Here is a 10,761-nt window from a genome sequence, read left to right as displayed (position 1 = left end):
CACTCCTTTTGTTGCCTTGGCCGTGTGTTTTGGGTCAATATTATACTGAAATACTCATCTACGACTCATTTTCAATGTCCTGGGTGAGGGAAGGAGGTCCTCATCCAAGATTTTACACTACATGGCCCAGTTCATCGTCCCTTTGATGTAGTGAGGTTCTCTGGTCCCCTTAGCAGAAAAACACCCCCATAGCATACTGTTTCCACCTCCATGTATGATGGTGGGGGATGGTGTTCTTGGGGTCTTCGGCAGCATTCCTCCTCCTCCAAACACGGCGAGTTGAGTTGATGCCAAAGAACTTGACTTTTGGTCTCCTCTGATCACAACACTTTCACCCAGCTCTCCTCTGAATCATTCAGATGTTCATTAGCAAACTTCAGACGGTCCTGTACATGTGATTTCTTGAGCGGGGGGACCTTGTGGGTGCTGCAGGATTTCAGTCCTTCACGGTGTAGCGTGTTACCGATTGTCTTCTTGGTGTCTATGGTCCCAGCTGAGATCATTGACAAGGTTCTCCCGTGTAATTCTGGGCTGATTCCTCACCGTTCTGATCATTGAAACTCCTCGAGGTGAGATCTTGCATGGAGCCCCCAGACTGAGGGAGATTGACCGTTATTTTGTGTTTCTTCCATTTGCGAATAATCACAACAACTATTGTCACCTCTCACCAAGCTGCTTGGTGATGGTTTTGTAGCCCATTCCAGCCTTGTGTAGGTCTACAATCTTCTCCCCGACATCCTTGGACAGCTCGTTGGTCTTGGCCATGGTGGAGAGATTGGAATTTGATTCTGTGGAAAGGTGACTTTTGTACAGGTAACAAGCTGAGATTAGGAGCGCTCTTTCTTAGAGTGCTCCTAATCTCAGCTTGTTACCTGTATAGAAGACACCCAGGAACCAGAAATCTTGCTGGTTGATTGGGGATCAAATACTTATTTCACTCTTTAAAATGCAAATCAACTTATAACTTTTTTTTATTTTTTCTGTATGTTTTGTTATTCTCTCTCTCTTTCTCTCTCTCACTGTTATGTTAGAATAAACCGACCATTAAAATGATAGACTGATCATTTCTTTGTCAGTGGGCACATGTACAAAATCAGCAGGGGATCAAATACTCTAAACCCCACCCACCCCATCTCTCTCCCCATAGAATTTTGTACCCTGCTCGCTGTACAGCCTTTCAGTGCCAGGTGCTGGTACATGGAACCTTCCTGCTTCCACTCTCCTGCTGAACTGGTGCCCAACAGTTTGAGGGCGGCACACAGAGGGCAAGTGGGCTGCGGATTGGGTACCATGGACGTAGGCAAACTCCGGATATTTATACTACCTGAGCAGTGCTTGTATGTTCTTGCCGCGTTCCCACTACAATACAATCCCATGAAATTGTCACTATAGTGTATGAAAATGGACGGAGGCATCAGATTTTAGGCTCCTTCCATGGCAGCGAGCGATCGTTTTTCTGCATGTAAGGTCAGCAATGCCATCCACACTCACAATGTAATGTTTAACTCTCCCTCTCCCCATCTCTCCTCTGCAGAGTTTGAAGCCGATACAGACCGGGTTTACTCTGAAGGAGAATTCATCAGGCGGTTTGGACGCGGCTGTGCGGATGTAAGGCAGACGATGGAGAGAAAACACACACAGTGCCGGTTTGGACTATAATTCATTTTGTACTCTGGATCAATCATGGTGCCGGTAATAAAAGCCACACAATGTACCGACCTGGAAGATCTACAGCAGACAACGGGCAGCCGAAGAGAAGATTGCTGGAATACACACAGGTGTATGCAGGCGACCAATATCTATGAAATAAATACTTTTTTTTTTTTTCTTGTTGGTTTTTGGATCTTACTACTTTTGTACTTAAAGGTGTACTGCATATATATATATATATATATATATATATATATATATATATATATAATTATATTAAGGCTAAATTGATGTAAATCAGTATTTGTTTAACCCCTTCCCACCTGTGGGTGAAACAAATGTTAATGCCTAAGCGCTACTTTGCAACTTTGACATGCGTTAGTAAAACTGTACTAGTGTTAGTAAAACATTTGTGCATCATACTGCCCTTTTTTTATTTTATTTTTTGTAGTGCTACTATTTACACCAATTGATTAAATACTAAATCAAGGATATTAATTTAGAGCTGGTTCACACAGCGGGCGAGGCGACACGACTCGCCTCGCTCTCGCAAGTCGCCCCCGTTCTGTACAATGGAACCGTTCTGAGAGGAGCGACTCGAGTCGCTCCGACTCAGAAAAAAGGTTCCTGTACTACTTTTGGGCGACCTCGGGGCGACTTGCATTGACTTCTATACAGAAGTCATCTGCAAGTTGCCGCTGAGGTCGTGGCAGGTCACGGCGAGGCAAGTCGGAGTCGCCTCGCCTCGCCTGCAGTGTGAACCGGCCCTTAGGGCTGTTACTGATTTAAAATTTTTAATCGACTAATTTCGATTAATTAGAACGCACATACAGATCCAACTACTTGTAGCTGATCTCCTTGCATTGCAACTCTGCATTAGTCAGTGGTAAATGTGGTATACACTATATACAATCACCTCACACTAGTTCGTTTCCACAATCCACGACTTGACTTCACAGTTCACACAAATACGCTTTAAATTCAAACTGTAGCACTGACGGAAGTCTTCCCCCCCCCCCCCCCCCCCCCACAGTAGCGTGACAATCCCTTCACCTCCGGTCTAACTAATCACTCTCACCTCATGGCATGGACCCCTGTGCAAACAGGCGGTCATGCAAGAGGGTATCAAAAGGGTTAACACGAACCATAAACTTCTCTCACGTCTCCTTAGATCTCAGCAAGGACGCCGGGTCATGGGTAGAAAGAAAAGATCTAAGTGCTCACCGCTTAAGTATAAAATTTTCATTTTTGTGTTCAAAACACAAACTACTCACATAAAGATGATAAAAACACAGCATGTAAAGCCCACAATTGTGTTAGTTCCGTAGGGCAGCAGCGGGTGACGTCATGCGTAGCTCCTTCCCCGTACGCGTTACGTTCAATGAGAACTTTGACGTCCCCCCCCCCCCCCCCCTTCATTAGCAGACAGAGGCACTTGGGGAAGGGGGGAAGAGTCCAGTGACATCGATGTCCGTGATGTCACTGGATCTCTTTGATGGAACTCTTTTGATCGATCAAAAAAATGAATCGATTAATCGAGGAATTCATCTTTAATTTCCACAGCCCTAATATTAATATACACACATAATCTAATGGTTTAAAACGATACCTACTGATAACAGTGATCCTGTGCAAAAAAAAAATGTAATATAGTGCATACATATATATATATATATATATATATATATATATATATAAATAAACAGTCCTTTTTATAAAGTGCTTCAATTATAAAACAAAAAGTGTTCCAGCGCACTAAAAGTGCTAACGTGCAAAATCCTTCATGCAATATCATGTGTTAGTGAAAAACATAATTACCATTCCAATTCTATTGGTAATGACCAATTGGGTCCTTGTGTCCGCCCCTGCGCTCCCCCCCTTCAGTATACCTTATCACCTTAGAGCGTGTGACCTTGCAGCTGTGCTTCGTCAAAACACGCTTCTGATCCGACTCTGGGCTCAATGTCTGTACTTGGGTCCTGGGCTGATTGCTCGTACGTTTTTCCACATAAAAGTATGACAGAGGAAACTTGATAGTGTATTACCATTTTATATAATATTTATTCAAAAAGTAACAATTTCATAGGGTACTCACATTTAGTGGGTGCTACAGTGCACCACTCTACAAATGCCGTTAAAATCGCTGCGCTGATGTGTCCTTTCCTTGCTAATAACACTCTGCCTTCTCACACACCGTCCTGTTCCTCCCCCCCCCCCCCCCCCACCCAACGAGTGTCGATACAGGGAATATGACATATCTTCCTCAGGGGGAATTTCCCCCTGAGGAAGATACGTCATATTCCCGGTATTGACACGCGTAGCACCCACTAAATGTGAGTATCCTATGAAAGGGACGTCTGTTACTTTTTGAATAAATATTATATAAAACAGTAATACACTATCAAGTTTCCTCTGTCATACTTTTATGTGGAAAAAAACGTACGAGCAATCAGCCCAGGACCCAAGTACAGACACTGAGCCCACACTTGGTTCAGAAGCGTGTTTTTGACCAAGCTTATAGCTGCAAGGTCACATGCTCTAAGGTGAAGGGGGAAGCACAGGGGTGGACACAAGCACACGTTTGGTCATTACCAATAGAATCATTGGATTGAATTGGAATGGACTTTGTTTTTCATTAACGCGTGATATTGCATGAGGGATTTAGTACTTTTAGTTCACCGGAACACTTTTTGTTTTATAATTAAAGTGGTTGTAAACCCTTACAAACCACTTTGACCTACAGGTGAGCCTAGATTAAGGCTTACCTGTAGGTCCAAGAAATATCTCCTAAACCTATACGATTTAGGAGATATTTGCCAAAACACAGGCACCGCTGTCTACGGCGATATGCCGCAAGTGGCGGCTCCCGTGCGCATGCGTGGGAGTGACGTCATCGCGGATTCGTCGAATGACAGCGCCGGAGCAGCAAGACCCACCAAGAAGATGGAGGCTCCGCACATAAGGGGATAGCGGTGACTTCGCTGGCTCCTGTGTCAGGTAAGTGACACATAATGGACTACTATGCGATGCGATGCATAGTAGTCCATTATGCTTTACCTTTGCAGGGAATGAAAGAGGAAGTAAACCCATTAGGGTTTACTTCCTCTTTAATGCACTCTATAAGGACTTTTTTATATATAAGTGGATATATATAAGTGGATGCACTATATTACATTTTTTTTTGCACATGATCACTTTGTTGTTACTAGGTATAACTTTGAACCATTGTGTAATAAAAAATAAATAAATATATATATATATATATTTAATTTTTTTTTTTTATCCTTGATTTAGTATTTAATAAATTGGTGTAAGTAGCACTAGCTCATGTGGTTACCACACTGTAAGATTTAGATCGGCGCGGCATTTTCTTTTGTAGTTCATTTTATTTTATCTGTTGTTGTTGTTAGCAGTGCATATTGTTTGTTTGCTTTCTGACATCCTGGTAATTGCACATCAGCAATCTAAGCATCATCTGCTGGAGGAACACATGCGGCTTGGAGGAGACCACCAGCGCACACATGAATGACAGATTAGCCTGACCCCTTTTCCCTGCCAGTGACTTGGCACAGCAGGGCTTGAGCTGAAACAGATGCAGAATGGACTTCATCATTACCGAAGAGGTGTAGCTGTGCTGCCACTACATTCTAAAGCTTTATAGACGATTATGTGATTTCCCAAGTAAAGTAAATTGAATGTATGGTGTTTGTACATACTGTATATTTTCCTTATTTTTTTTTTTTTATGCTCTGTAATAGAAAACTGGGATTTTTTTTGTTTATTTTTTAGCATGAGACTAGTACACTGGGGTTTCATAAGGCTAATTTATTACTATGACATAAAGAACCTCATTTAGATCTGACTAGCAATAGAACAGATTTCTGAAAGTTGAGTAACTCGGAGGAGTTAGTAAAAGTGGTTCATTTTTAAAGTGTAGAGACCGGGGCATAGATAAGGGGGGGGGGGGGGTATGGGGGTCCAAAACTCCCACAAGTGTCCTGGCTGGTGGCTGATTAGCAGAACCTGTGACTGGCTTTGAGAGCTGTTGGGAGACCACAGAGAAAGAAAGAAAAAACAGAGCACAGGGCTGAATCATGCAGGAGGTGGTAAGTCGGGCTCTCCCGAGACTTTGTATAGTGGCTCATACGAATGAATGCAGTCTTTTGGCCTCATGCACATGGGCATATGAAGCCATTTACAATGTAAATATGGCATATGACAGGAATGGCTGTGAGCAGCTACTGTATATGCAGGTATACATCAGTACTTGTGTACACCCAATTATATCATAGGGATGTGTATACTATACACAGGTTTACATGAGTACCGGCAGATACCCATACACAGCCATTCATGCCTATGTGGAGTTCTACGCAGTACCTGGGCATCCTGGTGTGTTGCTATGGATATTTTAGTGATTTTTCTTTTTTTTATGGCAGTAATATTTAGAATGATGCATTTTTTTTTAAGAAAGTGGACTTCGCATTTTTTTTTTTTTTTTTTTTTAATGCTAATGAAGTTGTTTGGTTGGTAATGTTAACTACTACAATACAGGGCACTTTCGCCCCCTTCCTTCCCAGCCCAATTTTCAGTTTTCATCGCTCTCGCACTTTCAATGACAATTGCGCGGTCATGCTACACTGTACCCAAATGAAATTTTTATCATTTTGTTCACACAAATAGAGCTTTATTTTGGTGGTATTTATTCACGACTCCGTTTTTTTTTTTTTTTTGCGATATAGGCGCAAAAAAAGCGGAAATTTGGAAAAAAAAACTATATTTTATTTTTTCTATTTTAAAAGAAATCCAATAAAATCTAAATTTGTCATAAATTTTGGTAAAAAAAATTCCGTTAAGTGTATAATAATTGGTTTGTGTGATCACGGACATATGTACGCAAATGATCATGTACATATGTGTGCAGGTGATCACGTACATATGTGTGCAGATAATCATTGGAACATGTGATTTTAGTGGGACATATGTGGGGGACATGTGTTTTTTGTTTTGGGGACATGTGTATTGTGGTGACGTGTGTTTACACTGTAGGTTTATACTAGACTGGTGATCAGTTAGTAAAAAGCTGTAAAAACAGCTCATACTCACTGATCACCAGCCGGCTGCAGCGATCTGCTCTCCTCTCCTCAGCGACGACTTCCGTGTGAGGAGAGGAGAGCCGATTTCCTAGCAACCGCTGTTTGTTTACATCACATGACGGCCGTGATTGGACACGGCTGTCATGTGATCAGGAGGGCCAATCACAGAGCCCTCCTGCCGATCTGAGATGCGCCGTGTCCAGATGACACGAGCACATCGGGATTGCGCCGCTGTGCAGGCCAGCACACGCGCGATCCTCCTCCTTCTGTAGGACGTTCCTGAATGTCCTCAGAAGTAGAGAGCTCCCACCCGGCCGTATATGTACATTGGCCGGGTGGGAAGTGGTTAAATAAAGACATTCAGTTCTTCCTTTGTGAGTGTGTGTGTATGTTTTATCTCTCCATCACTTCCCATACTCATGTATATAGGGAGCTGAAAGGTGAGGTTGCGCTTCAAACTGCATCGGGGCCAGATGCAGTTATTGCCAATACCCGGGGGCTGTTTCTACCAACGTAAGCATTTGTTGCCCATAGCAACCACCTTGCGGGTACAGCTGTCCGGAGGCTGCAGTGTGTTCGGGTTGTTCTGAGCAAGTAAGGAATTGGGATTGTGTGGTAACATTCGACATTAGTCCCCACCAGTGTTGAATTAATCACTCTGTCCTCTTTTTGCTCCTGTGCCTCCAGGAAAGTCTCTTCCCAAGGTAAGTCGCACACCCCTCACAGCCACTGACAGTCTCCTCAACACTGTGAAAAATTGGAAGACATTTTATTTTATATGTAGAACCCTGGATATTAGGCAGGGTTGTTTCTCACAAATTTACTTGCCAGGAATAATTATCCTGGTTGATAGAGATCTATTGATTTCTCCCTAAGTTTGGCCTTGTTGCACTTTCCTCTTCTACCACTAGATGGCCGGGTACTTGATACTAGATATGAGAAAGGCAACGCAAGGTCAGATCATGGGTATATGGGCCGTTTCAGCCAATGGGCAGGAGTTTTCTTGAATTCCTTGGCCTGCTCGGAGAACCTTTATATTTGGGTGGAGACGGGTGATCTGTGCCAGCTGGATGGCTGTCTGGGTGGATGTGTGTGTTGTATTGCCTGGGCTGCTGGGACAGAGATGGGGCCTATTCCGGGCACATCTGGCTGCTAGGCTGTCTGGGGGGGCCTATCCAGAAGCAAGAGAGCAGTGCAGGGTTGGTATTGCGGCTTGCAGTCCAACCAAAAGTGGCGGTTCTGCCGGCCGCAGAACCTGTCCTGATCAGAGGTAGAGGGGAAGCTGTCGCCAGTAATGGGCCATCCGCCTTATTACCAGGGACCACAGCGAGTAACTGCAGCAAGTACCAGTGCAGTATTCTCACCAACCGGGGACGGTGAAGAATCAGGCAACTTCTGTGGGTATCAAGCCAGGGACCCAGCCAGCGGAGGTGAAGCTTGCAGCACAGCCTTGTGTGTCACGCCAGGGACCGAGCAGGCCAGTGGGGTGAAGCTTGAGAGGTAGCTTGAGTGCCAAGCTTAGGGACCCAGCAGAGAGGTGGGGGTTACGCTTGAAGAAGATACTACAGTGAAAATTGGAGGAGCTCAGGGGATTCAGTGGCAGTTGAATCATCTGGTCTAGTGAGAGACTGGGAGCTCAGTGGGCTGAAACACTACAAGGAATGATTGTAGTAGTTATGCTGTTAGGAACTGCTTAAAGTCTGTTGCCATAGGAAACAGCATTCCTGCACCTGCAGATGTGGCCTTTCCCTGTATGGCTGTCGTCCTATTGAAGTGTCGGAGTCTGCCAATTGAACTTGCAATTACTCAAGGGTGTCCTGGCACTAACCCTCTCTCCCCCCCAAAAAGTTTAAGAGAAATAAAAAAATCTCTTTTGCATTCAAGTTCATGATAAGGACTACTCAGTGTCTCAAACACTGTTAGGTGCACTGTCCTTAACTCAGCATACATAGAGCCAAAAAGAGAAAAAAAACTAAAGCTAGAGAAAAGCGGTCCAAACTGGAGCAGTCCAAGCAGTTAGACAATAATGAGATTTATGAGTACAAAACTTGTAATTCTTTAGAAAACAATGTTCCAAAAAAAAAAAAAAGAGTAAACCACTTTTCAACCATTTTAGGTGGTGACTATCCATGCAGAGCAAGGTGTTAGCCGCTGTCACTTTACGGAAGGTGTGTGTAGTAAGAGTATGATTCTTAATGGCGATTAAGAGATCCAAAAACTGAATTTTGTTTTTGATCAAAAGTGTAGGTTAGTCGTATATTACGGCTATTTTTGTTCAGGCCTTCGATAAACGAATGTAACGAGTCCACATCTCCTCTCCACAGCAGCAGTACGTCGTCAATGTACCTCAGCCAGTTATGTACGTGGCGAGGCGAGGCATAAATCTCTGCCTCCTCCCACAACCTCAGAAGAAGGCATGCATATGCAGAAGCCCACGGAGCCCCTAATCTGTTGTAAGTAGTGACCTGCAAAGTGGAAGAAGTTATTCTCCAAGGGATAGCAGGTCAACGATTAATTCATTTTGTGGACCCATTTCATGGAAGTGGCAGTCCAAAAAGGACTCAATTCACCTATAGACCTATTCTGTGTGGGATAGATGTGTATAGGGATTCCACATCTATCCCAACAAGCCATGCGTTTTCGTTGATTGACAAATTGTAAATCTTACAGGGACCTCACTTTTGTCCTTAACATAGGATTCCAGTTTAATTACGGTGACGGAACCGATCCCACACTCCGATTGAGTGCTTCCGTCATATACCGCTTCCTCCCAGCCTGAATATAGATCTCAGATATTCCAACCGCTCACAAGCACAAAACAAGACGAGACTTGCTTAGTGCTAACATGGACTCATTTATTAGAACCAAAACGCTGAGTATTTATAATGCAGAAGAAGACTAAAACCTAACCTGATTAGCATGAGCTAATTATCTAAATCAACACTCAGACTAGTTGACTGAGGGATAAGACTTTTCGGCTCCTAGCTCACTAACAATTCAATTAACATAAACACAGGGTTAATTAGCACAAACAACATTGTGTGAATACTCCTACAAGCCAGACTAGACTCATTTACACAACAGACAGGTGGCTAGAGTTCATGACAATTACCATATCTTTTAATAGGAAATCAAGATATTTGCCTATTCTCTCCAATGGTCCACCCACTGCCGAGTCTGCCATCTGATATCATGTGTTTCCATGCTATGTTGAGACTGGTTCCATCCTGGGAGTAAACCTTCATAGGTTTCCATACATAATAACTTCCTGGGATGTTGAAGATATTATATTTGCTCATGGCTTATTGAGGATAGGATACTGTGAGTTGCAGATGTGGATGTTGGAATCTGGAGTGGGGTTATCTCCTCCATTTATTTCCCTTGGCAGTTCAACGCCAACATCTGCATCTCGCTCAGTCCGGACATGTTTATCTGTGACCTTGTTTTTGTGTTATGTGTTTGTTTTTATGGGTATGGTGCGAGGTTCTTTGGTATACTGTGTACATAACAAGACTTATTTACTCTTTTATTGGAACATTTTATTCTAAATAAACACAAGTTTTGTGTATACAAGTCTCGTTACTGTCTGACTAACCGCTTGGACTGCTCTAGTTGGGACCTCTTCCCTCTAGATGAAGTCTTTTTCTCTTTTTGGCTCCTTAACACCGTGTCTCCATCTACCACCCGACTGCCCTGCTGGCATGGCCCATGTCTATTTATGGTGTAGTCTTTACCCCCTACCAGCCCACTTCTGGGGATTGGCCGAGGCCCCACAAATTTTTATGGCAGCCCCTCCTAACCCCCAACCCTCCAGTTCTAGAAGGTTCTCCAACCTTCCAGACCAGGGGGAGGCACCAGGGAGAGCTGCTAAGATAAGAGGTCAGCCCCGGCCTCTAATAAATCTGACCCAATTTAGTGACTCAAGTTATTCCAGGCCAGATTATATTTTTGCCTGCTCTATTAACCACTTACAGACCGGACCATTTTGCTGGCCAAAGACCAGACCACTTTTTGC

At 43.6% G+C, this 10,761-nt stretch overlaps 2 long non-coding RNA genes across 2 annotated transcripts in view; both read left to right on the top strand.

Moving 5' to 3' along the window:
* LOC143927270 (uncharacterized) overlaps positions 1 to 1,826 on the top strand; it is a 9,145-nt gene extending 7,319 nt beyond the window's left edge. The window contains exon 3 of the long non-coding RNA XR_013262257.1: positions 1,535 to 1,826. This is a non-coding gene — a long non-coding RNA (uncharacterized LOC143927270). The remainder of the gene's footprint in view (positions 1 to 1,534) is intronic.
* A 2,303-nt stretch (positions 1,827 to 4,129) lies between these two features.
* On the top strand, positions 4,130 to 5,361 carry LOC143927254 (uncharacterized). Its single transcript, XR_013262255.1, has 2 exons — positions 4,130 to 4,744; positions 4,775 to 5,361. It is a non-coding gene; the product is annotated as an uncharacterized LOC143927254 (long non-coding RNA).
* Positions 5,362 to 10,761: the final 5,400 nt, after the last annotated feature.

Source organism: Lithobates pipiens, unplaced genomic scaffold, assembly GCF_037356315.1.
Source record: "Lithobates pipiens isolate NorthernLeopardFrog02 unplaced genomic scaffold, aLitPip1_a1.2 Scaffold_10, whole genome shotgun sequence".
NCBI lineage: Eukaryota > Metazoa > Chordata > Amphibia > Anura > Ranidae > Lithobates > Lithobates pipiens.
Note: the sequence above shows the minus strand (reverse complement) of the source record. Positions and strands in the feature narration are given on the sequence as shown.